Consider the following 25735-nt stretch of genomic DNA (forward strand, 5'->3'; position numbering starts at 1 on the left):
GAGTGTCTGCTTTGACTTCAAGGTCTTTGATCCATTTGGAGTTGATTCTGGTGCAGGGTGATATATAAGGATCTAGCTTTAGTTTTCTACATGTAGTTAATTTGGGTGTGTTCTCTTCTTTTTCTCATGTGATTTGCTAATGGTCTGTCAGTTTTGTTAATGTTTTTGAAGCACCAACTCTTTGGTTGACTCTATGGATTTTTTTGGATTCTAATACATTTAATTCTGATTTAATTTTAAATATTTGTTTCTGTCTGCTGGACTGAGGTTTATCTTGCTACTCTTTTGAAAGGAGCTTCAGATGTCTCATTAAGTAGTTGGTTTCAGATCTTTCCAATTTGTTGATGTAGGAACTCAGAGTTAGAGGAACTGGTAATTTGTGTATTCATTTTGGTTGAATATCATGAACATTTGAATTTCCTTTCTAATGTCTTCCATGACCCACTGGTGGTTCAGCAGTGTGTTGTTCAGCTTCCATGTGTTACAGGACTCTTTTTGGTGGCTTTTGGTGTTGAGTTCTAATTTTATTTCCTTGTGGTCTGAGAGAATGCAAGGCATAATTTCAATGTTTCTGAATTTGGACAAATTTGTTTTGTCACCCAAAAAGTGGTCTATTTTGGAGAATATTGCATGTGCTGCTGAGAAAAACATGTATTCTGATGCTGCTGGGTTACATATTCAGTAGATATCTGTTAAGTCTAGTTGGTCTAAGCAGTTGTTTAGATCTGAAGTTCTCTGTTGAGTTTTTGCCAGGTTGATATGTCCAGTTGGGATGGTGGTATGTTAAAGTACCCATCAATTAATGTCTTTGGATCTATGAGAGATTTGAGGCAAAGTAGTTTTTCTTGGATAAATCTATGGAGATTTGAGGGAAAGTACTGTTTTTTGGATAATTTTTTTAAATTAAAAAATTAGGTAGAAAAAAAGAGTTCTTTGATTTTAACTCTGTCTCACTTCTTTTTTTTGGGAGGGGGGGTGAGGGGATTTAGTATCTCCCCTGTGTCTGTAACCAGTTGCTTGGTGGAGTCTCTGGTTTGCTTGTGGTGTTTGGTTTTCCTGTGGCTTGATTGGTTTCTTAGGTCAGTTTGTTTGAGTAGGCAGAGAGAAGCTCTGCCTTACCCAGGACTTTATGATCCTTCTCCCATGCTAGTTCAGTGAGTGGGAAATTTGCTTTGAGTATCACAAAAGAGGGAGATGGCTGTTTCCTCTAGCTTGAAGTTGCTGTGATGAGGCTAGGTTCTAGGTAGGGTTGAAGCCTGTGAGCAATCAGTAGCTTTTCACTAGCTCAGGAGACACTCACGGAGCCCAGCCTGGAGCCATTCTCAGGATTTATGTTTATTGAGTTTCAATTGTTTTTCTATTACCCCTCCTGTTGCTGGGTCAGCTGCCTAGGCTGCAGTTGGGAGGGGCAGCTTCTGGCTCTGTTTACTTATTGAAGAAAGTTACTCCTCTGGGGTGGAGCTTTCTCTACCTGGGAAGGGCAACTTTCCCCTGGGTGGAGCTGAGCCAGGCAGGATAGGTTCCTATGACCTATTGAATGGCTCCTATTGTCTTCTTCCAAGACCTGAGTTGCAAGCTAGCTGCTCTGGCCAAATCTTTGTCAGTATCAAAGATAGAGTTCTTCTCTGTTGGTGGGGGAAGGGCTATTTCCCACCCCTGTTCCATGAGAAGGAATGAGGATGTCTTGGGGTACTCATGCCAATCCCTTGGTTTCTGGGATATCCATGGTCTGTGACTATCTGTGATCAGCAGGATGAAGATTTCTGCTGTCAGAAATCTTGCTGTTCTTGCTGGCAGTGATTAGAATCTGCTTGCACACTGCCTCTGGCACCTTTGTCCATGTTCTCTCTGTTGATATAGCGGCCAGGGCTCTCTCTGTTGATATGGTGGCCATGGGAGCAGCCACCGCTGCTGCTGCCACAGACACCAGCAAGTGCTCAGATCTGTCTCCTTAATCAACCTGCCTGGATTTTTCCTCTCTGGCAAAACTCTCTGTAGTATGATGGCACACTTGGTGTGACTCTTGAGCTTAGGACTTTTCACTGGAACACTAAAACTGCTTTCTGTGCAAGAGCTTGTTTAGCTTCCAGCTTCCCCTCCACCATCTTCCCCCACTTTCAATGATTATTCTTTATCAATAATATTGTTGGAAGAATTTTATCTCAGGCCCTAAAGAAATTATTCTTATTTATTCACATTTTTATTATTTTGCCATTGGCATATATTTGTGCAAAAACTGAGGAATAAATAAAAGTTAAAATGACAATATTTTAGTTGTTTTCTCCCCCCAGTCCTGGCGCTTCAACTCAGGCACTGGGTATTGTCCGTGAGCTTTTCTCAAGGCTAGCACTCTACCACTTGAGCCACTGCTCTACACTTGGCTTTTTGGTGGTTAATTGGAGATAAATATCTCATTGACTTTCTTGCTGGGGCTGGCTTTAAAACATTCTCATCAGATCTCAGCTTCCTGATAAGCTAGGATTCTAGGTGTGAGGCATCAGTGCCATCAAAAGACATTATTTAATATGAACTAGGACCAGACTATTACTTAGTTCAGATAATAAGACTCTAAGAATCTTGTCAGACATACTGTGAGAGATAGAATTAATCTTGCCATTTTTTCTGATATTTGTATTTGAAAATTTCAATAATATTTGAACTAGACCTATTGAGAGTAGTTTACATTTTCCAGCATGCAATCAGTGGTAAGTTAAAATTCATGGTTTTGCTCTTGTTTAAAGAATGAGTCAAAGTATATTTAACACTCTCTGAGAAAGCTTTGAATTTACACATTCTGCCTTCTAGACATGGCAAGGAAGAGAAGCTCTGATCATGATTTTTACTTTCTGAGAACCTTATAAGCATAGCATTAAGTCTACACAGTCCACCCATACTTCTAATGAAAATATGAATAGGGCAATTGAGTGGATAATGCAAAAAACTTAATCAGATATGTAAAATGGGGAAGATGACCAAATTTTCTTTTCCTAGTATCTTCTATCAATTATCTACTATTTTGATTACATTTTCTTCTGGTGGGAACATAGTAGTCATCAGTTTAACATTAGCCAATATGGTCTATGAATACTAAGAACAATATTGATTATCTTGTACTTCGTGATTATCAAGGAATTAAACTTTACTTTTTCATTTTTAAGTGACTCTGTCTCAATCATTCAAACATACACACAAATTTTACTGCTATTATATGTATTTATCACAAAAATATGCCTAAGCATTAGGAAAGTATATTTCCTTCAGTAAATCACATTTATAATCACATTATTGTTATTATTATTATTATTGATGGTAGTGGGGCTTGACCTCTGGGTCTGGGTGCTTTACTTGAGCTCTTTAGCTCAATGCAAGCAGTCTACCACTTGAGCCACAATGTCACTTGTGATGTTCTGGTGGTTTATTGGAGATAAGATTCTCACAGACTTTCCTTCCCAGGCTGGCTTTGAACCTCGATCTTCAGATGGCAGCCTCCTAAGTAGCTAGGATTACAGGCATGAGCCACTGGCACCCTTCTTTAATCACATTATTATACAAGTGGATTTCTCAGTTCTGTTTAGTTCTTTAGCTTTGACTATGTAAAATAAAAGTTAAATATCTGCAAAGATTTGTATCCTGAAAATATTACAAAGTTGGAAAATTTATCCCTAAATATCACATTTCATTTATTCAGTTCTATCTACTGGAGAGAAATTTGATAAACTATTGTCCTCAATTTTTACAAAGGCACTCCTTTATATAATTACTGATATTTGTGTGTAAATGTCTCAACATTCAGGGATTATTCTGTAGGACCAAATTTATATCACAGTAAATGAAAAGGAATAAACATTCAACACTGAAATTTCTATATGCAAGAAGACTCTGAATGGCAGGGAATCCTCAAAATTCACCCTGACTTGTTCTTAACAAATGATACTTTAAGTAACCTCAGGCTCTGTAGTGGTCTTGGCTCTAACTTTTCACTTCCCAAAACATCAGAATTATATTTACCAACTGCTCACATTTTTCCAAGCCTTAAAAGTCAGTCAAATGGCACTTTGATGACTTGTAAATAAATGTCTCCTCAGGAGCTGACAGCTCACTCCTGTCATCCTAGCTACTCAGGACAGATCTAAAGATAATGGTTCTAGACAGCCTGGGTGGGTACGTCTATGAAACTCTAATCTACAATTAACCACCCATTAGCAGGAAGTGGAGGTGTGGCTCAAGTTATAGAATGCCAGCCTTGAGAACAAAAGCTAGGGGACAGGACTCAGACCCCGAGTTCAAGCCCCAGGATTGGCAATAAATAAATAGCTAAATAAATAAATCTCTACCTAGTCACAGAGTAGTGACTAGGTGAGTAACTAAGTGACTTTGATGAGTTTTTTTTTTTACATGAAGCTAGATGATAAACAGGTTAGATTTATTATGTGATGACTTTAAATAGCAATGACAATGGTGATGACCCAATCATTTATACTAAAAGCCACAAAAACATACATTCTTCCTCTCTCAAAGTCCCTATCTTGTAATGTTCTCTTAAAATGGGCAAATAATACATTCTGTTCCATCCATAGTTTTAGCACAGACAGCAGAAAATTTCCAAGTAGGAAATTAAATTTACATTCTTAAGTGATGAACTGTGTAAACATTTATTACATTTTCATCTGAGTAACACAGGTCCATTTACCTATTTTTACAGAGATCTTATAAAAGAACATAAGGCAGTGATTGTTCCTGGGTTCAATCCCTCCATCTGTCTTTATGATTTTTTCCTCTCTTTTTCGTCATGTGGAGATTGCTGGTGGCTGGGGTCGGCAGTGCATATTGAAATTTGATTAAAATTGTAGATGAAATAACAAGACCTTTCTAATCTTTGCAAACTTGATCCCCTTAAGGGGTTTTAAAACCTTGCAAACTCTCCCACAGATGGCTAAATCTGTACAGCCGGCCTGGATGCCTAAGGCGTTCTCCCTCCTCTTTGGAGTATAACAGACATAGATTTAAACTTATTTACTAGCCATATGAACTTGAGAACTCACATTACTTTACTGATCTTTAGTTTTCTGGTTTTTAAACCAATAGTATTGCTGGGTGCCAGTGGCTAACGCCTATAATCCTAGCTACTCAGGAGGCTGAGATCTAAGAATTGCAGTTCAAAGCTAGCCTGGTCAGGAAAGTCTATGAGACTCTTATCTCCAATTAACCACCAGAAACCCAGAAGTGGCACTGTGGCTCAAGTGGTAGAGTGCTTGCCTTGAGATGAAGAGCTCAGGGACAGTGCCCAGGTCCAGAGTTCAAGCCCCACAACTGACAAAACAACAACAACAAACCAATAGTACTATTTTCTGCCACTTTTTTCTGAGGATAAAATAATACATGGAAGGTGAATCTATAGGTTTGATATATAAATTTTAACATCTGACTACACATTCGATGAATGCAAAAGCATTATCATAATAATCATAAATAGATTGATGCAGGTCAAGGCATGGTGGTCATTCTTGTAAGCTCAGCTAGTTGGAAGGTGCAGACCATGGAATTGAGATTTAATACCAAACTGGGCATTAGTGGATCACGTCTGTAATCCCTGCTATTTAGGAGGCTGAGATCAGAATACAGTTGGAAGGCACCCCAGATAGCAAAGACTGAAATTTTTAGCTCCAATTAAGCAGCAAAAAGCTGAAATCAAGGTGATGCTCAGGTGCTAGAGTATCAGCCTTGAGAGAAGAAGCTAAGCAAGAGCACAAAGTTCCTGAGTTCAAAGAAAAAAAAATAAGAAAAAAAAAAGTTTCAAGTCCAGCCAAGGTTTAAGAAGTGATTATGGTGGGTTCTGCCTGTTATCCCAGCTACAAAGATGAAAGAGTGGTTGTGTACAAGGGAAAACATCTGTCACAGAATAAGCACATAGAAGAGAATCACAGCCCAGGCTGACCCAAGCCTAACATGACATTCTCTCTGGAATATGACCAATATAACAAGGAGCAAATGATGTGGCTCAAGAGGTAAAGTCCTTGCCTTATAACCTGGAGGCCTTGAGTTTAATTGCCTACACAGTCAAAGATATCAGAGATTAATTTATTCATATTTTTTAGTTACACATGAAGCAAAATATTGTTTGCTTGATGGAAATGTAAAATCCTATTTGGATGCCATTGGCTCACATCTGTAACCTTAGCTGCTGAGGTCTGAGGATCTCTCTGTTCAAAGCCATCTCCAAAAGAAATTAATCAGCAGAAATCCAGAAACAGAGGTGGGATCACGTGGTAGAATGCCAGTCATGAGTGAAAAAACTCAGGGACACTGCCCAGACCCTGAGTTCAAGGCCTACTCTTGGCACACACATACACAGATATATTGAAGTCCTCATTTTTGCATATAAACTTATGTTTGTACTGCTCTTACAAGGTTTTTTTTCAGCTTAAAATAATATGACCAGGTACATTTTCATGTATGTGGCTATTTGTAACAGTTCTGAGTGATAGAGGTGGTGACTCTGGCTGGACGTGCTAGGCACGTAAATGGAAAGGTTTGACCACAGACTCCTGTGAAATCATTTGAAGATTTTAAAACACAGTGATTCTCAGGAAAAAGGAAATGATCTGGCAAAAAAATTGATTGTTAATATTTATCTTTAAGAAAATCTTTTGACCACTCAGTAAAAAGTAGTAGTTGATATATATTTTCAAGAGAAAGGATGTAGGAATCAATACCCAGATTTATTTCCCTGAACTTTAGTCTATTTCAGAAAGTTTCTTTAAATCACATCGCTTTTTAATGCCACAATTTTGTTTCCATTGCAATGTTCTGAGGCAACACATTAACTTCTCTCATCTGAATAACATGCCTAATTAACTTACCTCATTCCCATTTTCCCTGAATCCAGTTTCAATAATACTTGAAGATTCAATTCTTCTGTGTTATTGGGTTATGTGCTTTCTTTCCTTAGGATCAGAGGAGTATTCTTCCATAGCTCATTTTATTTTTTATGGAAGACCATTTCCTTGTTAACACAATATAAAAAGCATTCAGCTTATTATTTTAAATTTCATTGACAGCCAGATATTTTACCCTTCTCTAACTTTACCAATTTCCAATTTTGCCTACATTCTATGCTAAAATTAACTAGTCTTCTAATCTGCATTGAGCTCATAGAAAAGATTATATATTGAACCAGAACAAATATAATCACATAACTATATCCAGACTTACTCTAGCTGTAAATATCATTCCTATACATCTTATTACCATTCACTCTACTTGATCTGAAAAATATCTTTCTTTTTTCCTCATTCTATGGCATTTAAATAATGCAAAGATTCATAGCACTAATACAACCAATGCGAAGCTTTGTAGAACCCCCTCTTTAGACTATTGTGTTTATTGCCACCAATGAATTGTCTCTCATTCCCATTCAGCCAGTTGATCCCATGGTACTATGGGAGAAGAATCTGTAGATATGTCATATAGCTAATTCCAAAAAATCAGCTTTTAAAAGTTCAAGTGAGAGGGACACAGTTGCTCATGTTCTAAGCCAACCTGGGCAGGAAGGTACAGGAGAATCTTATCTCCAATTAATCAACAAAAAGGCAGAAGTAGAACTGTAGCTCAAATGGTTAATCCTTGTGTGGAAATGTCAAGTGAGAGTATAAGGCCCTGAGTTTAAGTCCTGGTACTGACAAAAACAAAAAGGTTCAAATAAGAAGTGTGTGTGTGTGTGTGTGTATTTAAATATACCATTTTTTACATACCACTGGGCATAGTTTAAAAACTAGTATTAAATTAGTCACTAGTGGTATGCTATACCAAAAAGAGTTATATTTTTTCCAGTGTTAAGAATGATTTTAAAATGGCAACAATTTTATCACCAGGTTTTACTTCAGCTTGGCTAAGATGATCTTCTTTCACGAATTATTGAGCTTCCTTGGCATGAAGGCCACCATGTGAACCTTGACAGTTCCTGTCGGGTTATTAATATTTCCCGTGTTTTCTCAGTGGGAGATTTTACAACCTGGAGAAGACCAGGGCAAGATGTCTCTGCTCATTTTGCTTTCCTCACTCTGTGTCAGAACTCTACATTCCATCCCAGACCCTCAAGTAGCTCATAATTCTGCCAAGGTGTCCTAGTAGATTGTTATTTACAGGTGGGACTCCCCGCCCCACACTCCCTCAAAGAACTACAGCAACTTTCTCTGTTTCGAATGGAAATACAGGAATATATCTGGTTCATGGTAAAGACAAAAGCACATGTCACCCAGCTCAGCCAGCAGATGTTCTCATCCCAGGTTGAGAAAAAAATGTGGCAACTGATTCCATCCATCTGGTTCCTAAATCACTGTGAAGTTCCCTTGTCTACTCCCCAAAGATGCAAATTGGACCATAAAGAGAACAGCAGGTACCATGACTGAAAATAAAGGTCACACAAAAATTTACATCATAGAGAAAGCTAACGAAAATTAGGGAAAATGACCATTGTTTGAACAGATGAAGACTTCCTTATGAATTCACTATTATATACAAAGAATTCAATATTCAGTCAGTCAGGAAGTGTTTACCTTGATATCATTTATTGTCAGTCCTACATTGCTTTATTTTCAAATTTGCTTGATTCTTACTTTGATTTAGTCAAAGATCCTGATAGGGTGAAGTGGAATAAATTATTATTACAGGTAGAGAAATATTTGTGTGTGTATGAAGAATAAATATTTGTGTATGTATATGATGAAGTAGAGTGAGCCATTTTTACAGTCAGAGAAATACTTGTGTTTGAGAGAGGGAGAGACAGAGGGAGAGAGGAGAGAGCATTGAGGCATAAAAACATTCCCTTGTGCCCTTCATTAACATTTTTGCTCAAGGCTGGTGCTCTATTTGTGCTCAACCAGGTAGAAAAAAAAATTATAACCATCATCTGAAAGTCTAGGTTTTTGGTTTAATATGTTAAGATATTAGTGTCATCTATACAAGAAGACAAAATTTGAACAAATGAAAACTCACCAACTCTCCTTAGGATCTTTGTATAGCTGAACTCACAAGGTAAACCAGATCCCTGTACTCCGAATGTTAGATAATTGGTCAGGCACCGGTTGTTCACACCTGTAATCTTAGCTATTCAGGAGGCTGAGATCTGAGGATCATGGTTCAAAGCTGCCGTGGGCAGCAAAGTCAGTTAGACCCTTATCTCCAATCAACTACCAGAAAACCGGAAGTGGTGCTGTGACTCAAGTGGTAAAGCACTGGCCTTGAGCTGAAGAGCTAAGGACAGTACCCAGGCCCAGAGTTCAAACCTCACAACAAAACAAACAAACACCAAACAATGTCAGATAATTGGGTAAAAATAAATCACAGCTTATTGGGATGAGTGAGATAAAGAAGAGCTGATGCTCAAATCTGGAGCCAGTGTTGCTAACAGCATTAACTCTTTTGGGTGTGCATATCAGTTGTGGGGCTTGAACTCAGAGTCTGGGTGCTGTCCCTGAGGTTTTGTTCTCAAGGCTAGAGCTCTACCACCTGAGCCATAGCTCTACTTCTGGCCTTTTGGAATTTAATTGGAGATAAGAATGTTGTGGACTTTCCTGCCTGAGCTGGTTTTGAATCATGATCATTAGTTCTCAGCCTCCTGATTCACTGGGATCACAACCCCTGGCTCACTTTCCTAACCCTTATTTCCAATAGAATTAAAGATTCTCACTGTGAAGATCAAAGAAAAATCCCTTTGGATTTTAGAAATAAGCAAGGCAAAAATAATTAATTTTGAAATAATGATCCATACTTAGGTAAAGCTCTTTTCTCAGAGCCAAATCAAGTGAAATTTTAACAAAACTCAAATGATTTAGAGAAGCCTCCCTGAACTCCCTGAGAGCGTCAGACCAGAGGCAGTGAGGAATTGTCCTTTCATCTCTCATTCTGTTTCCTCAGCAGGGTTTTTGTACTGTAAGAGTATTGCAAGTATATTATAATATATAATATTGTATAGTATAATTCTATCATATTAAGATGCTGTTTTAGGATCATCTAGGGCAAACTAAGCAGAATGAGTTAGTAAAAAAAATCATTAACATACAATTGCTATAAACAACAAGAAGAATCTAACTCTAGCCAGAAGAACATGTAACCTCCCAGGACAGAGAGCTGACAGGCTGAGTTCCATTTATTTCTGATCATACCTGGCTTTCAAAACACTGATGATGTGACAGGACAAAGAGCACAAGTTATTCGTCAGAAGCAGGCTCAGACAGGCAGAGATTTTGGAATCACTGAAACAGCTAACATTAACATGATATGAATTCTAACAGAACATGTCTGATATTCAGGGAGAGAAGTAATGTTCACAAATGGAGGAAATTCTACAAGAATATCGAAATTGAATGCTAATAAATCAAGATAACTACAATGGAAGTAATATTGAATATGTCAATGTACTGAACATGTCTAAGAATCTGGGAGCTTGAAAATATGTCAGTAAAAACTTCTAAAATGGAATGTAGGAAAAAAATAAAGAATGCAATAAACCAAAGAGAGTAGCTGTGAATTGTGACAAGTGTGAATCACATTGGATTTCTCTTTAGAAATCTACACAAGCAGGAAGAAAATGGAAGATACTTACAGTTTTAAGTAAACAAATAAGACAAAAAATTTCTGTATCTAGAGAATTGTCTACTAACAGTAAAGAACTCTTGTGCCATTGATTCATGACTGTGATACGATCTACTAAGGAGGCTGTGATCTAAAGGATCACAGTCCAAAGCCAGCCCACCAACAAAGTCTAACATACTCCATCTTTAATTAACCAGTCCAAAGCCAGTCCAGAGAAATGTCTCAGGTGATCAAGCACCAGTAAATGAGCAATAAAGCTGAGCGAGTTGAAAGTCAGAAGTTTGATCCCTTCACTAGAAAAGAATAAAACAAGAAGTAAAGAATTTCTGAAATAAACACAGCTAAATGAACTTGTTACAGGTAGAACTGCTTTCAAACAAATATTAAAACCAATTGTTCAGAGAAAATTACATTACTCTGATGTACATAAATAGGAGAAGCTCATTAGACAAAGAATGAATGAATTCTTTTTTTTTTGGTCCTGGGGCTTGAACTCTGGGCCTGGGCACTGTCCCTCATCTCTTCAGCTCAAGGCTAGTGCTCTACCCCTTAAGCCACTGCGCCACTTCTGGTTTTCTGAGTGGTTGATTGGTGATACAGGTGGACCTATTGCAACAATAAGATGTACAAGTCGTTATGTCGAAAAACAAACTTTATACACTTTGGCAGGGGGTAGGGGGTTGGGAGGGTGGGGAGGGGAAACAAAGGAGGAGGCAACAATGCTTGATAAGATATGTACTCATTATCTTGCCCATGTAATTGTAAGCCTTTTGTATGGTATTTTCACAATTAAAAAAAAAAGTCTCGGAAGTGGCGCTGTAGCTCAAGTGGTAGAGCGCTCGCCTTGAGCTGAAGAGCTGAGGGACAGCTCCCAGGCCCAGAGTTCAAGCCCCACGACCGACAAAAAAAAAAGTCTCATGGACTTTGCTGCCTGGGTTGGCTTTGAACTGCAATCATCAGATCTCAGCATCCTGAGTAACTAGGATTAAAGGCATGAGCCACTGGCGCCCAGCTATATGTAAAAAGAAAGTATAAACAGTACCACTTACTAGGTGCTGTATTTATTGCTGTGTGAAATTAATTACAACCATGTGATTAAACAGGTAGAGAAAATGGGAAGACACAATTGTAAAGAAATTAAACCATCTGTGAACTGATTATATGATTTGACAGTCAACTTAGCCATTAATGGATCTTGGAAACCTAAGAGCAAATACAAAAAATTCATAATGCTATGTAAAAGGGAAAATAAAATTATATAAAGTGCACAATTAAAATACAGAAAAGAAGAAAAGTATTTGGAGATATAAAGGAGAAAAAAGAAAAGGATACTATAGTAAAAATAGATAGAACATAGGTTTATGTATCAATTGATTGATTGATTAATGAAAGTACTAGGGCTTGAACTCATGTCTCCTTTCTCTTGTTTACCTTTTTCCACTCAAGGCTAGCACTGTAGCACTTTAGCACTTGAGCCACTTACAGCATTTTGGTGGTTAATTGGTGATAAAAGTCTCACAGGCTTTTTTTCAGCTTCAAACATAAATTCTCAAATTTCAGCTTGCTGAGTAGCTATGATTATAGGTGTGAGCCACCAGCGCTCAGCAAGAAAGACAGTTTAACATAAGGAATAAAAGTGAAGAGATAAAGCTATCCTAAGCCAGGCACTGGTAGCTCAAACCTGTTATCCTGTAGCCAGCTGGATGGGAAAGTCCAATTAACCACCAAAAAGCTAAAACTGGGGCTGTGACTCAAGTGATACAGCATTACTAGCATTGAGCACAGCAACTCAGGGACAGCATTCAAGCCACGGATTTCATTCAAGCCCCAGGATTGGCACAAATGTTTTTTATGAACTCTAATTTAAAGAAAATAAGTTTCTAAAATTGGGGGTAGAGGCTGAGCTCCACAGCATAAGTGTCTGATTAATAAGGCCAAACCTCTGAGTTCAAATCCAATAGTGCCAAAAATATCCAAAATGCTAAAACAGAGATGTTAATTTTAAATATGAAATAGCAGAATTCATTTTTATGTGTATAACAAGACTAATATACGATCTGGGCTGGAAAGGTAGCTCAGTGTTAGCATGCTTGCCTTTCTTGCATGAGGCTCTGGGATTAATTCCTCAGCATCACATAAGCAGAAAAGGCTGGAAGTGGTACTGTGACTCAAGTGGTAGAGCACTAGCCTAGAGCTGAGAGACAGTGCCCAGGCCCAGAGTTCAGGTCCCACACTGGCAATATGTATATGTATATGTATATGTATATGTGTGTGTGTGTGTGTGTGTGTGTGTGTGTGAACCACAATCCTCAGATCTCAGCCTCTTGAGTAGCTAGGATTACAGGTGTGAGCCACCAGCACCAATCTACCTCTCTTCTCTTGACCTAACCTTTCTAACACTTAAAGTTCCAGCTTCCTGATACTCATTTGTTAAACTATAAGTTATTTATTCAAAGGATATACCATTGGAATTTCCCCTGCATATACTATAGTTTAGTTAACATATTTGAGTGTATATGCAGAAGACCTTTGTATGTTTACATATATATAATTTATATAATTTATTTATCACTTAGATTTAACTTCCATATATGCAACAATATGTATATACTTTGTTTCTCTGAGCCTGCCTTACTTCATTTAAAATAGACTTACTTCACTTAACATAATTTTTTCAGGTCTATCTATTTTTCTACAAGTGATATACTATCACTTTTTTCTGATGGAAGAATAAAATTCCATTATGTATACATACCAAATTTTCTTCATCCCTGTGTCCATTGAGAGGTATCTGGGTGGTATCCATTACTTGGCTATGGTGGATAGCATGGACAGCAAAATGGACATGGTTGTGCAAGTGGTTTTACTATATCATTACTTCTTATTGTGACAGTATTCCAATTCTGCAATGGAGAGAAGATATATATATATAGATAGATAGATAGATATAGATATAGATACTCATATTGGATATTTGAATTTTTTCTATCTTTAACTATTACCCAAATATTACATGGATTTAATTTTAAGATTTTAACTGATATTATAGTAAGTGCATTAATATCTCTAAAATTTCCAAACAATGTTTTCTCTATTGTTAAACATAACAAAATTATTCTCTTATTTTTTGGGGAAAAATCCTGTTTCATATTCTCTTAGAGATACTTAAACATTTTTCCCTCAATTATGTCTTTTTCCTGTGGAATAATTATTCCTATTGTTTTCTGATAGATTATATATCTCCTATAAAGTTTCTTCACATGCCGAGTAATCTGTGATTTGTTATTCATATTTATGAACAAGTTAAGAAATGTGAACAAGAGATCATTGGTAAGAACAGGACAGGTTGAGTAGATTTTGACTTCTGCAGAAGGTTTTATTCTATATTCCTAGTGCCTAAATACCTGCCTTTTGTCTCTTTATAAAAAAGCACTTAATATAGATTCTGGGATGAAGCATCAGAAATGAGATACGATGATGAGAAAGCTGATAATAAAACTGATTTGTCCCAGGTACAACTGGGCTTCCATTGCATCTGTCTTTCTAGCTGACAACTTTCAATCTCTTAGTAAATGATTTTCAACATGGTGATTTCCTCCTTGTTCACTGCTCTCTTTCAGAACTCTTTCCTCATATCCCAAGTAACATTTTCCAGAGAGTTGTATAAACTTCACATCTTTCCATCCCTTCTTTATTGTCTTTACAATCAGGGACCTTCACCTTAGTGCTCTTTTCAATGGTTTCTCAGAGGATACACTTTAAGTGCATATTCATTATCTGAACCCCTAAACACTGTGATGGTTAATTTAATCTGTCCATATGACAGGAACAAGAAACATTATTTACTGGTTTGCCCACGAGTATCTTTCCAAATAAGACTGGCCTTTTCACCAGCAGACTCAGCAAATCCAACTAAACCCCACTCATGATAGAAGAGAACATAAAGTTAGATGGAGAATTTACCTTTTTCCTTTCTTACCTACAAACCTGAGTTGAGCAATGGCTGTAACTTTGGGCTAGAATTTATTCATTTATTTTCCTCTGATTCTCTTGTCTTTAGACTCAGACTAGAAACATGCACTAGATTACATCACTGAGTCTCCTGGGTCTCCAAATTATGGATGTCTAATTGTGAGCCAATTGGTCACAATAGATCTCTGCACATGTGCGCTCGCACAGGTGCATGCGTGCGTGCACACACACACACACACACACACACACACACATTTACTATCTATAATTTATCTATCATCTATCATCTACCTAACATTTACTTATCTATAATCTACTTATTTATTAACTAGCATCTATTATCATTTACCTAATATCTATTTATCATCCACCTACCATTTATTATCTATTTATCTGTCTAAAATTTATCTATCAGCCATCCATCATCTTATTTGATGATATTTTAATATTCCATCCAAGTATATCAGGCAGAGCTCTCCATTCTACTACCTCAGGAAGGATAATAAGTAATCTTATAATTAAACTAATTAGGGAGGCACTCATGAGAAGGGTCAGGTTAAGATATGTAAAGTGTAAAGCTTTGCAAAGGAGTCTGCTCAGGAAGAGGTCAGAGTAAACGAAAAACCCATAATGACACACACAATCACTCACAGCAAGTTTTTTTTTTCTTTTTTGGTAGGTTGTGGGGCTTGAACTCTGGGCTTGGGCGCTGTCCCTGCGCGCTTCAGCTCAAGGCGAGCGCTCTACTGCTTGAGCCACAGTGCCACTTCTGTTTTTCTAGTAGTTTATTGGAGATAAGAGTCTCCTGGACTTTCATGCTCTGGCTGACTTTGAACCATGATCCTCAGGTCTCAGCCTCCTGAGTAGCTGGGATTATAGGCCTGAGCCATTGGCGCCTGGCTACACAGCAAGTATTCTTATGAGGTCTTTCAAATCTTTCTTTTTTCCACCAAATAAGGTATACATTTGCTGATTCTTCAAGATGGCTTTATGCATTCTCTCAAAGTTCCTTCTTCAAGGAAATAACCAAAACATGTTGGACAATAAGGCTTAAGACTCTATAAACCTCATAAATTTATGGATGACCTGAAATTTGTTATTCAAAGTTGATACAGATTTGGAGGTAGAAGAATTAAAGTGTGAATGAACAACCTGCACCTGGGACCTGTGCAAGCTTAAGGGCATAAGGTTATTGTGATGCTATTATTTCCTGCCTTTGCTTACAGTAAAAGGAGACCTCAGGAGTAAAAGCTCAAGTCTCATGTTTTCAAAGTCCAACACTGGAATTGATTAGTATACATTAACCTGGTGGGTATTATTGTTATACAGATATTCCTTTGTGATACTTGATAGCATGATGTGTGTGTGTGTGTGTGTGTGTGTGTGTGTGTGTGTGCAGGTCCTGGGGTTTGGATTTGGTGTGAAGGCATGGTCCCCGAGCTTTTTGTGCCCAAGGCTAGTATTCTACAACCTGAGCCACAACTGTGCTTTGGGCTTTTTGCTAGCTAATTGCAGAAAAGAGTGTCAAGGACTTTCCTACCCAGGTTGGCTTCGGTTCTCAGCCACCTGAGTAAGTAGGATTACAGCCTTGAGCATAAGTACCTGGTGATAGAATTGCTTTCAATCACTTTGTATGTACACATTGAAATTAAATGATAAGCAAGAAAACAAAAGCAAAGTATTTCTGTAATGAGCAATATAAAGATGAAAATACAAATAATTTACATAAAGATGATATGTTTTGCAATTTCCAAACACTGCATTCTGTGACTAATAGCCTTAATTATAATGTCTTAGGATAAGATAAAGGAATTTAATAACCCTTGGGCATAAAATGATATATTATCTCATTACTTTACAAATAATGTTGATTTGTGATTTAAAAATTTAAGAGATTGAGTGGGTACCAATGATGGGATTGTAGAAATTTCATTTATTATGGAGACTGTATTTTAGCAAAAGAGACTGCTAATAAGAAATAAGACCAAAACAAAACTATAAAATGATTTCTATGAAGTAGAATAAATAGTGATCTGGAAAGTAATAGTGGTGAACATTTGCATGAGTGTTGTATGATGTTTATTTAAAAGTGTCTAGAAGAAAATGATTGAATGGCCATGTAAAGAATGAGGAAGAAGTAGCAGAGACAAGAATAATAAAAGCACATTTTTAAGTGAGAAAAGTAAATCTGTAAAAATCATATTTAAAAAGCTGGGTACTGGTGGCTCATACCTGTAATCCTAGCTACTCAGAAGGCTGAAACCCAAGGAACGTGGTTCATAGCCAGGTCAGGCAGGCAAACCCATGAGACTCTTATCTCCAATTAACCACTAAAAGCTGCAAGTGAAGCTATAGCTCAACTTTGCTCTTATTTTTCTTTCTTTCTTTCTCAGCTGGCACTCTACCTCTTATAATTTATCCTCAGACCTGCTTTTTGGGCGATGGAGTTTTGCAGACTTTTCTGCCAGGTCATGCTGTGAACTGTGATCTGAAGTTTATCACCTGTATGTTCTACCCCCTCCCCCAAACAGCTACATATTTTTCAATACTCTATCTCCTAAATGCAGTTTGGGTGTTTCCACATACTTGTGCATTGCTATTAATCAAAACCGACCATAATTTCTCATCTGGACTATGGAAATGTCGCTAATTATTCCTCTTAGGTTTTGTTTGTGTGCTTCCTTGCTTGACTTGGTTTGCTTTCATAAGCCACATCTTCCCAACCAGTTTTCTTATAAGTTAAAGATGATGCATCATATGTAATCTTTCTGCTTAAAAATCCTTAAATTTTGCCAGGTACCAGTGGCTCACCATGTAATCTTAGCTACACAGAAGGCTGAGATCTGAGGATTGCAGTTCAAAGCAGTGGAGCTGTGGAGCTGAGAGTCAAGTGGGAAGACTGCCATATTTGAGTGAAATATTGAGTTTTTCTTTTTAAAAAAATCCCCTTTGACTTACTACTATACTGATCCAACTGTTGGCACCTCACTCCTTTGTCCTAGATCCTTAGGAGGCTGAGAGCTGATGATCAAAGTTCAAAGCTAGCCTGGGGAACAAAGTCCATGAATTTTATCTATTATTAACCACCACAAAGCCAGAAGTGAAGCTGTGGTTCAAAGGGAAGAGTACCAGCCAGCCTTGAGCAAAATAGCCAAGCAGAGCAATACTCATGTAAAAGTGGAAAAAAAAGAGGTAATCAAGATAAATTGAAGTCCATTAGTCATTCTCCAAATCTCAGACTGTTTTCATCATGTGTGCTTGTTTAGCTCTTCAGCCTCCAACATTTATTTGAATAGGGTTCCAATCTAACACTTGTTGGATGTATCAGTGCTTAGGACCCCTTTGGAGCCTAGTACTGGACATCCATAGTGCTCACATGCAGATGAACACACTGAAGGAGATATGGGTTACCATGTACGGACACACAGCTCTCATTCATGCTCCCCACATGTGCAGACTTGCCTTCAAACACATGACTTCATGCAAATGCTTGTACTCTTTAAGTCATAACATTCTTTACTCTTCAATTTTTCAGTTTCTGAAAGCAACATAAGGTTGTTATCATGTGCCATGTGTACATTATTACACTCACTAGGTGTCCACTGATAGTACGCATTCTTCTATGATTCTAGAATGGAACAGAAAATATTGTGGTTAGTATATAATCTACTTGTAACTGAGGGAAATATTGTAAAAAGGTTTTATGCTATTCATCTGTAGACTAATGTTTCCTGTGTTTTCGAAGACATGCTACCCAACACCAGATGAATGGTATAAAATGTTTAATTAAAGTCAGCCATAGCCTGCTGGCCAGAAATGACCCTCCCTTCACCTCAGCATGGGGACCAAAGGCACCTATTGTTTTCATTTCAAAGGAATTCAGTTTCCCTGGTTTCAATTCAGAAAACATCCATTGAGTGTTTATTATATAGTAGAGGTATTTCTTTCTTTCTGCCTCCCTCCCTCCCTCCCTTCCTTCCTTTCTTTCCTTCTTTTCCTTCCTTCCTTCCTTCTTTTCCTTCATTGCTTCCTTGCTTCCTTGCTTCCTTCCTTCCATTCTTTCTTTTCTTTTGAGTAGGCAATGGGGAATTTCAAACCTGAACAGACAAGTATTATGTCTACCAAAGATTCATTGACTGATTTTGCAGACAAATGTGTGCCATTGGTAGTGCCACATGTTAAATGCAGGTGGTTGTTCCCATAAAGATGAGCTATGCATTGAGGAAGTATTGGTGCCCCACTGTGCATGTTTTACCTAATGAGAGACTTCTTGGATGGGGTAGGAAGACAAGATTGTTTCCAATACTAGAAAGTAGGTAGGATATTTTCTGGTCAGCATATGAACTACTGCCTGCTTTCCACATTCCTGTGTTGAATTATCAACCCTCTTCCTCACGAACAGCCTTATGGAATGGACAAAGGCAGCAGTGAGAAATTTCTCCCATCTATAAGTGACCCTTCACACCATGGATCCTTATTTTGAATTATCCTTCTACCTAATATCTACCATGAAGTCTTGTCACATTTATCTTTCAATATTCCTCAAATATGTCCCATTCTTCGTAACCTCACTGTCAGCCACTGACTCACTTCACATAGTTCTAATTCTTTGTAGGTGTAACTTAAAGGAGTCTCCAGAGCAATTTGTCTTAATCTACTCCAAGCCAGAATTTTATCTTTTACACTTGAGCCAGAATGAGTCTTCAATTGTAAATATATCTGTGTCATTATCCTGCTAAAATCCTTGAGTTTGCCTTTTGTGGTTTGCTGGAAAAAGTACTTGGGGGATTTGGTCCCAAACTCTCAACTTCATATCATTTGCTCAATATAATGTCTTCCTGTCAGCCTCCAGTGCTCGGGTTTCAGGTAAGGCCCTTGCTCTGGTCTCGGTCCTCTTCTGATGCACATGCATATGCAGATACACACACTCCTTGTATCCACAATGGCAAATCCAGAGCACTGCTACTCCTGCCCTATCACTTAGCTGACTCTACACTTTATGAGGTGTTGATTCTTTCTGAGAGCATATTTCTAGCAGATGGGGGCTCTATTTAACCTCTGAAATCTATGTTTAATTTACTTTGCTGCCCATGTCTTTCTCTATCATAGCATGTTTCTGTATCATAATATGGATGGAATTGTCTGTTTGTTGGAGACTATTTGTCTATTTGTCTATTTAGGCCTATCTGACTATTTGTTTATTTATTTAAGACAGTGGTGCAATAGTCATGCACATTTTCTTTTGGATTTGATTTATTGTAATTCAAATTATCTGGATACAGTGCCTAGGGAGCTTCTTCTCCATTGATAGATAAATACGCCAAGGATTCACAGCAGGACTAAGCATTGCCCGGATATGCATGGTCTTGGTGGATATGCAAGTGACAGTCTTCCATGTGTCAGGTTTCAGATGTATGTGTTCAGTGCAGAGTTCAGATGCAAGGGTTTTCCGGAGAACTCTAGTAACTACTTAGAGAGTATTCAATGATAACTGAAGAAGTCAAATTAAAATTTAGGTTATAAAATTCAAAGAGGGTGAATTTGAGAGAATGGTAGCTTCGTACCTTCATAGGGGATGAATATGCCTGATCCAACAGGCATCCACCCTGGATTCCATGTTGGCTTGCTTCTGTTTTATTTAGGTGGCATTTTCTGTAATAGATACTGTCTTGTTAGTCTAAGCTAATTCTTTCTCATTCTTCACGATAGAGTTTTTAGTTAGATCTAATCTATAAACATATAAGTAAACATATATATATATATATATATATATACATATAAACATATAAGCATATATACAGCATGTATTAGCTAAAGAATGGTGTATGTATGAAAGGGTTCTAATGATGAAGGGTTAAAGTTTTGAGGCAGTGACCACTTGTTGCTTGTTTCTGTCTAGCAGAGCAACACGTGGTGGTAATCCAAACACCTGGTTGATTGTGTGCCTTTATAACTCCTGCAAATCTTTAGCTCGGGGTTCACCTCCTAAGCTCCAATGTGTCGGAGTGTAGGACGAGCTGCAGCCCGTTTAAATAAATCCTTAAAACTCTTGGTGGGGTCCTGTGACCTAGGCACAACAATGACATAATTCCTTTGAACAATTAGCTTACAGTTAACATAATGAATACCAGGAAACTGAAATGTGTGTTGTCAGTGGGGCTTGAGAAGGCTCAGGAACAGGAACAGATGAATGAAGAGAAGAAGGGTGGGAGAATACTGTCATAATATTCAATGTACATATGTGAAATTGGAACCAAGAAAATTGAGAGGATGAAGCTGGGTGAAATTGGCATTAATGAAGGAAAATGATGGAAGAGGCAACATTGATCAAGATATATCGTACTCATATCTGGCATGGTGAATTGTACAACTACTTAAAATAATATGTTTAAATCAAAGTAAATTGAGATAATATATTTAGTAAGCTTTTTTTTTTGGTCAAATGTGGGGCCTGAACTCTGGGCCTGGTCACTGTCCCTGAGCTCTTCAGCTCAAGGCTAGCTTTCTACCACTTGAGCCACAGCACCTACTTCTGGCTTTTTCTGTGTATGTGGGTGCTGAGTAATCAAACCCAGGGCCTCATGCATACAAGGTAAGCAATCTACCACTGAGCTACCTTCCCAGCCCCTTTAGTGAACTTTTAAGAGATTTCATGGACTCCCAGGTCTGGGTCTCCATGGGAAATTTATTTCATTGTTTTTTCTTTTCTTTCAAATAAACTTTCTCTGTCTGCCTTAAATCTTCTTTAAAAAAGAAGTATAGAAATACATCCTTTTTGTCTATAATCATGAATGCTCAGGAGGCTGAGATCTGTGGATCACAGTTTGAAGCCACCCCAGTCAGAAAAGTCTATGAGACTCATCTGCAATTACTTAGAGAAAGCCGGAAATGGAGATGTGGCTCAAAAGGTCAAGTGCCAGCCTTTCATAAAAAAGCTAAAGGACAGCAGCCAGGCCTAAATTCAAGCTCTTGTACAGAATTAAAAAAAAAAAAGGAATAGAGTATTTTTGCCTCCTCAGACCCTTGCTAGTCACTTGAGATGGGGACTAGCAGCCCAGGCCAAGGCCACAAGCCTGGAAATAACATTAAGTTGCCACCTGAGCCATGCCAGGCTCTCAAGCCTGGGAGTTCCTGATATGTAAGAAGGAAAATTACGACTACTGATAACTGTGGAGAAGACAGATTTCTATTTCATTTAAAGCCATAACTGTTTTGATTGGTATTCATGTCATTTATAATAATTTTGTGTGACAATTTTGGTGTTTGAAGAAAGGGCCTCAGGGCTGTCCCTGAGCTTTTTTCACTCAAGTCTGTCATTCTATTACTTGAGCCACAGCGCCACTTTTTACTTTTTTTTTTTAAAAAAAGGTATTACTTGTACTCACAGACTTTCTGCCCAGGTTGGTTCTGAACCACAACCCTTAGATCTCAGCCTCCTGAATAGTTAGGATTACAGGCTTGGACCACTGGTGCTTGGATGGTATCCATGTTATTAATTTACTCAAAGAAGTGAAAGTTAAAAATATTTTAATTTTAATTGGTATTCAGTACAACATTCTAGCAGGTACAGGTATTGTTATTCTAATTTATTAGTATACACAACCAATATCACAAATCATCTATCTTCAGTTTCATATGGTTTCCCTCCATGTTAAGATGCAAACTTTAAAGTAAATTGGAAATTAAGAGAAGAGCAATTACTGTCAATTTTTCTGCAACCTACTTAGCTCAATGAAACAAGGAAAATATTTATATTACATTTCCAATTTCTATCAGTTTGTACTTATATAACTTATATCAATTTATATGTATATCTGGCCTTCAATAACTGAACATGGAAGAATATAATTACATAGACTACTATTTCAAGATAAGATGTTAGTTATGTATTCATTTTTATTCATGCAGGCAGCAGATTTACTTCTAGTTCATCTAGGTTTTGGTGGCATACCTGAAAATTTGATTTGTTCACAACAGAAAGTGAATGGAAACTTTGTCTCATACCTGTAATCCTAGATGCTAGGAAGTTGAGACCTAAAGAATTGCATTTCTAGGCCATCCTAGGCAGAAAAATTTGCTAGCATACATGTCAAAGTAATTGACAAAAAGCAAGACTGACAGCATGGCTCAAAGTGGTAGAACAGCAGTCTAGCCAGCATGAGATCTTGAGATCAGAAAATTGCCTTGAGTATAAATATAGAAAGGAATAAGTTTCAGTCAAAATTTTTTTCTGTGTGCATGTGACAGTAATAGGGCTTGAACTCAGGGCCTGAGCACTGTCCTTAAGCTTTTATGCTCAAGGCTCTATCACTTGAGCCACAGCTTTATGTGAGGACTCTCTAAGAATGTCAAAAGACTCTTTTGTTCAGGCTGGCTATGAACCATGATCCTCAGATCTCAACCTCCCAAGTAGCTGGGATTACAGGTATAAATCACTGGTGCCCAGCTAGAATCAAAATCTTAACAATTTCTATTGTGAACTGAGATTGCCATGAGCAGACCAGAGTGACTCATCTCTGCCATACTTTCAAAAATACTGTGATTTTTGTGGTTATTGTTTATTATTATTTCTATGCCAGTATTTGGGTATGAATTCAAAGCCCCATACTCTTGCTTAGATTTTACTCTCAAGGCTAGTAATCTACCACTTAAGCCACAACTCTACTTCCAGCTTTTTGCTGGTTAACTGGAGATGACTCTGCCAGATTTGTCTACCCTGGCTGGCTTCAAACTTTGGTCATCAGATCTCAGCCCCCTGAGTAGTTAGGGTTACAGATGTGAGCTGCCTAAGCCCAACTTCAAGCATACTGTTAAAAAATCTACTTGTGAATGTTAGTCACATAGAATTTAATTCTGTACATGTCTCCTGATATTCTGATTTATGATTCTGATGCATAGTAACTGCACATAAAATTCTAATGTACATAAGGAATGGAATAATCTGAAATGAATGGAAAAATAAATGGAGTGAAAATATACATATGCAGATAAATTATCCATGTATATAAACTAACCATGTATATATTTAATTTAGATACTCATGTACGTATATGTATATATATATATATATATACTTATATGTGCCTATAATAGATGCCTTTTTCAAAAATGTAAATATCCTGAGCCCTTCATTTCCAAATATACATTTACTTACATTTTAATTAAATGTAAATTAGGAGAACTTATTTCATTCTTCCCTATGATGGTGATGAGCTAGATGCAATGAAGCACTTGAAATGGCTCTCATGGTCTGGGCTGTGTGGTGCACGGTGCAACAACACCCTGAAGGCTTGTAATCTGAAGATCTCATCAGTTCAGTGGCAACAGCTTGTGAGACATGCTCTGTCATCTTTCTCCAGTTATCACAACTAATTAGTTTACCCTTACGTTATCCTGTCCTTTTTTCCCCTCCTAAAATTATCTTGCCAACAATAAAAACAATGGAAAAAATCATTTATAAAAGTGAGAAGGCTTTTTAATACATCCCAGTTGTTCTGAGCTGTTTTGGGTCATCTCTGTCATGGCTGTGCTGGGCACTTCCTCCCATTTGACACTCAAGGCTGACCCGGCTACTCTGATAGTTGTTAATGGAAATTTCACCTCATGCAAAGATAAGATGGATTCCTGGCAGCTGGGAGAGATTATGAAGAATAAGACCAATCTTAGTTGGAAGAAGAAGAAAAGAAGTCTCCTGTATCTTAAACTACTCAGCTGTTTTTCATTATCCATCAAGCGTACATTTATTACAAAGAGGGTAGCCAAGAGACAGAGACATTGAAAGGTCTTTGCACTGAGAATGAGAAAGCCAGTTCTTGATAAATTCAACTTTTCATCTTGATGTGAATTCCAATGACTTAGAAATCTGCTGGAATTAAAGAGCATAGATGTAGAAGTCAACTCAGGAAGACCTCTAGTTTGTTCCCTTTATCGGATTGCTTGGCTCTTACTTCTATCTTGAGGAAAATGAAATCTCACTTGTCCCAACTCATTAAAGAAATGAGTGGTTCTATAAATCCCTAAAGTTATATAAATGTGATGCATTTGAAATTGTTTTTATGATATGCTTCATATAGTTATATTTCATATGATTTTTGTCTGATGTCTTGAGAATGTACAGCTTGTCTAAGCAAAGGTGGAGGCCAGCTCACCTTCCCTGCCCAGGATCCTGTGTGGCTCTACACATCCTAAATCCAGGGTAACCACATTACAACTTCCAGAACCAGTCATTATGCTTTGTTTTGTTTTACTTGGCTTGAACTATGCATCTAAATGTGAGTGAAAGAAATGAAATGCCAACTGTTGCACTACAAACAAGTTTTAATGGTATATTAATTTAACTATAAGCCTAAAAAATCAAACAGGCAGGGGCATGTATCCTAGCTACTGAGGAAGCTGAGATCTGAAGATTGTGGTTTGAAGCCAGGCAGGACATGAAAATCTGTCAGACTCTTATCTCCAGTGAGCTACCAAAACCCCAAAGTGCCCTTGTGGCCCAAGTGATAGAGTGCTGGACAGAGCCCAGGCCCCAAGTTCAAGTCCCAGTTTCATAATATATGAAAGGACATAAAACAGAATCTGTATTCATGTGGATAAATCAAAAGAATGTAAATAAATAATGTTAATAAGCATCTATACTCTAATGCATATCACTTAATTGTATTACTATCAAAATTAAATATTTACATACTTGTTTCAGCAATTTCACATGTAAAGTCATTATACAACTCTACCAGTGTTTATGGCATATTTGCATTTAGAGTTTTACTTAACTACAGGTATATATGTGAGACATTTTTTCAGATATGACACAGATGGAAACATTTTTTGTTTATTTAAAGTAAACAGTAAGAAAATAAAGGCTTTAGGCATTAAGAGAGGCCTATTTATGAAGTTAGTTTGATTTAATAAAAGTTAAATCAGGTGGTGGTGGCTCACACCTATAATTTTAGCTACTCAGAGGGCTGAGATTTGAGGATCTCAGTTTGAAGCCAGCCCAGGCAAGAAAGTCTGTGAGACTCTCCCATCTACAATTAATCATTAAAAAAGGGGGAATCTGGAAGTGGAGCTGTGGCTCAAGTAGTTGAATGCCAACCATAAGCAAAAAAGCTCAAGGACAGTCTCTCTGCCCTGAGATCAAACACCAGAACCAGCATTGAAAGAGAGAGGGGGG

This window comes from Dipodomys ordii, unplaced genomic scaffold (assembly GCF_000151885.1).
Source record: "Dipodomys ordii isolate 6190 unplaced genomic scaffold, Dord_2.0 Scaffold60, whole genome shotgun sequence".
NCBI classification, from domain to species: Eukaryota; Metazoa; Chordata; class Mammalia; order Rodentia; family Heteromyidae; genus Dipodomys; species Dipodomys ordii.